The 4,865-nt window shown below is 37.3% G+C and overlaps 1 long non-coding RNA gene across 1 annotated transcript; it reads right to left on the reverse strand.

Moving 5' to 3' along the window:
- Positions 1 to 1,761: 1,761 nt before the first annotated feature.
- Positions 1,762 to 4,228, reverse strand: LOC134739580 (uncharacterized). Its single transcript, XR_010126366.1, has 2 exons — positions 3,757 to 4,228; positions 1,762 to 2,120 (listed from the first exon to the last, which is right to left on the reverse strand). It is a non-coding gene; the product is annotated as an uncharacterized LOC134739580 (long non-coding RNA).
- Between the last annotated feature and the right edge of the window lie 637 nt (positions 4,229 to 4,865).

Consider the following 4,865-nt stretch of genomic DNA (forward strand, 5'->3'; position numbering starts at 1 on the left):
CACAGTTGGGACTTTCTTCCTTTTTGAATCACACTGACCAGCATTTTGTTGAGAGAACACACACAGTGTGAGTAATGTTTCTGTCCTGTCTTTAGTTTTTGATATAGAGACTTCTTTGCTATAAAATTGAACTGTGTAACATTGATTAAGATTACTCAGGGGAACACTATATTGCAACAAATGGTTGAGGCAATTCCAAGACTATTGTATTTCATGGTTCCTTCCTCCTCATTCTGCTGGGGCTGACACCTGGCAACCTCTAGTTCCACTTCTATATGAAAGGTTTAATCATGCAGATACTTTCACGATCAATTTTTTTCCCACTTCTTCACCAGACTGTGAGTTATTTAAGGACACAGAATCTTTGTAAATGATCTTAGTATTCCCCACACACCTATCCTGCCAAAGGATTTATTTAGGATTCAAGAGATACTGAATGAATTAACTTTTAACTATGAGTCATGCTTCTAAGGAGGAATGCAGACATATCAAAGGTATAATAAATTCCTAAGCTTTTTCTCATTTTACTGCTACCAAGTTTATTCAGGCTACCTCTATTGTCTCACATCTCAAAGCTTTCCCAAGCAACATAGAAGGGATAAATGGCTAACCTTGGCGGTGATTACTCATGGTATTAATCTAGTTCACATCGGAGGAATTTAGTACTACTCAGAATGCATCTGGTGTCTAGTGATTCAAAGGTTGTCATTCTGCCTTTTATCTTGGGAGTGTTCTGGTTATTTGCTCATGGTCTCACCATGCCCTGATGCTGGTGGATTTCTTTGTTTAAAAGATTTGGTCTTTTCCATCTTTTGGAGGCAAATCTATAATGGCACTATGTGATGGAGGGCTCTTTGGAATATTGTCTAGGGATGTCATTAAGACACTGTTTACATTATTTGGAAAGTAATGTACCCAGCACCTCCTTAAATCATCTGTGTTTATAATCATTTTCCAAAAAAGTGGGTTAAGATGAGCTCTATCCTTACGACTATGCTGTCATTTTTGAACCAGGCTAACAAACCCATTTGATGGGACATATTCATGTTGGGATCTAGGACTATGAACAGACAAAAAAAAATTGAAGTTTGGGTTTCTTTTTCTTTTTCTGCATCTGATGGTATAGCTTTCTTTGGAATACTTATATTTCTAACAATTTCTTTGTCTTGAGTCAAATAACAATTATGGACAGATCTATTCTTCATCTTGAACTTCTGAAATTCTTAGCAAAGAGAAAAGGTAGCAATTCATGACATTTGATCTACAGGAAACCTATTATTTAGGAAAGATGAGAGAATGATAAATAGAGGAAAATATTTTTTTGGACCAAATGCAGCATTTTAAAATTTTTAATCTGCCCATTGGTCCAAGTCAGTGTTTCCCAAACCTTACTGCACATTAGAAATCCCTGGGGTGTTTTAATAACAATAATAATAATAATAACAATATTAATAAATGATAAATAAAGGCAAAGGTCTTATCTCAAGTACTCTGATTCAAATTTGGGGTTTGTGTCTGGTTGTTTTGATTTTTAAAGGCCTTAAGTAATTCTAATATGCAGCCTGATTTAAAACCACTGGTCTATGTAGCAACACCCCATGATATTCTCATATTGCCCTTTAATATTTTCTTAACAATTTTTTTGATAGTTTTCTTAGTTGCTCACAGTGTTTGCAACATTCTTCTGGCATCTCTCAAACATCTTTCATGTTAAAATAAGAAAAATATGTTTTTTGTAAAGAAGAGACTTCACTGTGGATATGTAATTTCTCTCACAACGTGTTTTCATGACATGGCATGAGCATGACTCAAATATGCAGGGATGGCAATGATTTCTTTGGCTTTGGCTTCTTTGGTCTTATCAGGACTTTGTATCAGGGTCCTCATGTGTTTTCAAACTTACCATCGATCTGCTAATAAATTCATATTGTTTTGTACTGGAAAATCCTGAATGATTTGCTTTCAGTCGGTTAGAAATAACTTTCATCCCTCGCTGAGATGAGCTCCTCCTAACCAGATGCTCTTCAAAGTAAATCACCTCTTGGGCAAGCCAGTCACTATTTCCTTCTCTGTCACCGTTGGCATGCAGGTCTACAGGAAGGCCGCATGACACTTCTACTCTGTAAACATAAATGAGATAATAAATGACAAGGTCTCCTGAAAACACCATTTCAACTTTAGGGTCAATGAACTCTGATCTAAATAAACACTTTAGTGGACCACCAAAAGTCAGACACAACAGCCAGAAGAACAGTCCTAATTTCTTCTGTAATTTTATTTGTTGCAGTTAATTAGAGCCAAATAAAATTGTTATGCAGGGACATGGACTCCTAGCATGTGCACATACATACAGTATTTCATTAAAAATATGCTACTGATGTCTAAGGCCCAGTGCTGGCTGTCATAGGGACTATACACTTTCATTGGACATAATCTCTTAAGAAATTTACTATCTATCATCAGAGAGCTAAGATAGGTATACAAAGATGTAAAATACAAGGTCACAGTGATAAGGGCTATGAGACTGGTACACACTAAATCCCAGTATTTGGAGATAGTCTTTTCCGCCAGCATGAGATGCAGAGAAGACAGTTTTTCAATGAGATCCTAGGCAAAATCATGAAGGTGAGAAAACTTTGAATGCTATATTTTAAGAAATTAGGGCAGCTCCTGATAATTCTCTCTCTCATACCAGCTCCCAAATTACTAAACCAAATACATTTTTCACCCTAAATCATGATTGAATGTACTAATTTGTCCCCATTTCTTCCGCCTCCTGGTCTAAGCTATCACCATTTTTCCACTGAACAACTAAAAAAGCCCCTTGACTCTTCTCCTAGTATCCATTCTTGGCCATTGCAATGACTGTAATTAGATTTAAAAAATACATATTTTAAATAATTGTAGGTTTACACACAGTTGTAAGAAATACCATGAAGAGATCCTTTGTACTCTTTACCCAGCTTCCTTCAATAGTAATATATTGCAAAACTATAGAACAATTTCAGTAGCAAGATATTGACATTGATACAATCTACCAATCCAGTTTAGATTTTTTCAGTTTGACTTCTGCTCCTGTGTGTGTGTGAACACGTGTTCGTGTGTGTGTATACGTGTGTGTATTTATTTCTATGCAGTTTTGTCACATACGCAGGCTTCTATATCTACCACCACAGTCAAAATACAGACCAGCCCCATCACCGCAATGATCCCTCTTTTTGCCTTTTTATAATTACCCACCTCTTTCCCATTACCTGCTTCTCCCCATCCCTAAACCCCAGCAACCACTAAACTGTCTTACTTTTCTATAATTTTTTCATTTCAAGAAGATTATATAAATGAAATCATTTTGGAATTGGCTTTTGTCATTTAGCATAATTTCCTTGAGATTCAATCAAATAGTTGTGTGTCTCAATAGCTCACATTTTTTAAATTGCTGACTAATATCCCATCATATTCCATGGTATGAATACATCAGTTTGTTTAACCAGTCACCCTTCGAGGGCCACTTGGGTTGTTTTCAGTTTTGAGGTCTTACAAATAAATCGGCTACCAATGTTTATGTACAGGTTTTTGTGCAACTAAACTTTCCTATCTCTGGGATTAAATGCTCAAAAGTGCATTTTTTAGTATAGTAATTGCACAATAATGTCATATAAATACAATCTGATTGGGTCACTCTCCTTTTTAAAACCTTTCAATGACCTCCCATTACTCTTAGCATCAAGCCAGCAGGTCTAGAAAGCCTTGAAATACCTGGGGTCTGCTCTTCTTATCCAATGCCTCGCCCTTCCTCTTCCTCAGTTTCTCTCCTTCAGACACGTGGGCTTTCCTTCCATTTCTTTAATGTGCCATGATTTTATCCTACCATAGAGCTTTGGAACATACAGTTCATTCTTAGAATTTTTCACTTTTCCCTTCTCTATGCTGTTTAATTAAACTCTCTCTCTTCTTTCATATTTTAGCTCAAATCTCATCCTTGTCGGGGATATCTTCAATGCTACCGTCTCCCTCTATTACATGTCCTGATAACACTTTATTCTTTCCTTCTGTAGCAAGAGTTTGTATGATGTACTTATTCTTTTGAATATTTGTTTCATGGCCATTTCTTTTAATTGGATCACTACTCTGTGTATCTCACTATTAGTGAAAACTCCTTGGTAGAACCTATGACTTGCTACTGACCAATAGAATATGACAAAGATGATGAGATGCCACTTCTGTGATTCCATTCCTGTGATTCCATGATTGTGTTACATCATTCTCACTTAGCAACTGAGAGAGGGGGAGAAAGGGAAAAAGAGGGAGAGACAGAGAGAGAGAGGAGGGGGAGAGAGAGAGAGAGAGAGAGAGAGAGAGAGAGAGAAAGAGTATTTGTCTTTCTGGCTTTTATGAAGTAAGCCACCATGTTGAGACAGTCCATCTGACAAGGTACTGCAGGTGGCTTCTAGAAGCTGTGAGCAGGCTTCAGCTGATGGCCAGAAAAAAATGTTGGGGTTTTCAGTCATACATCCTTAAGGAAATGAATTCTGGCACAAACATGAGAGAGTTTTGAAGCAGATTCTGACCCAGTTGAGTTTCCAGATGAAAATGGAGTCTAGACAAAACCTTTATCTCAGCCTTGTGAGATTCTGAACAGAGGACCCAGGTAAGCCATGCCTAGACTCCTGATTTCCCCAAAATTGTGAGATAGAAGCTAACCCACTAGCTTCCATTACAACACTGTAACCATGACTTACGGTCAATGGCATGGGCATGCAGTGTTATATATACCACCCCTGGACTTTGCTCAAAAAAACTTTCTGCAAGAACCTCCCCAACATTTTCCCCAGGTTATTAGCTCGATTTTGAGCAGAGATTCAAGT

This window comes from Pongo pygmaeus, chromosome 4, assembly GCF_028885625.2.
Source record: "Pongo pygmaeus isolate AG05252 chromosome 4, NHGRI_mPonPyg2-v2.0_pri, whole genome shotgun sequence".
NCBI classification, from domain to species: Eukaryota; Metazoa; Chordata; class Mammalia; order Primates; family Hominidae; genus Pongo; species Pongo pygmaeus.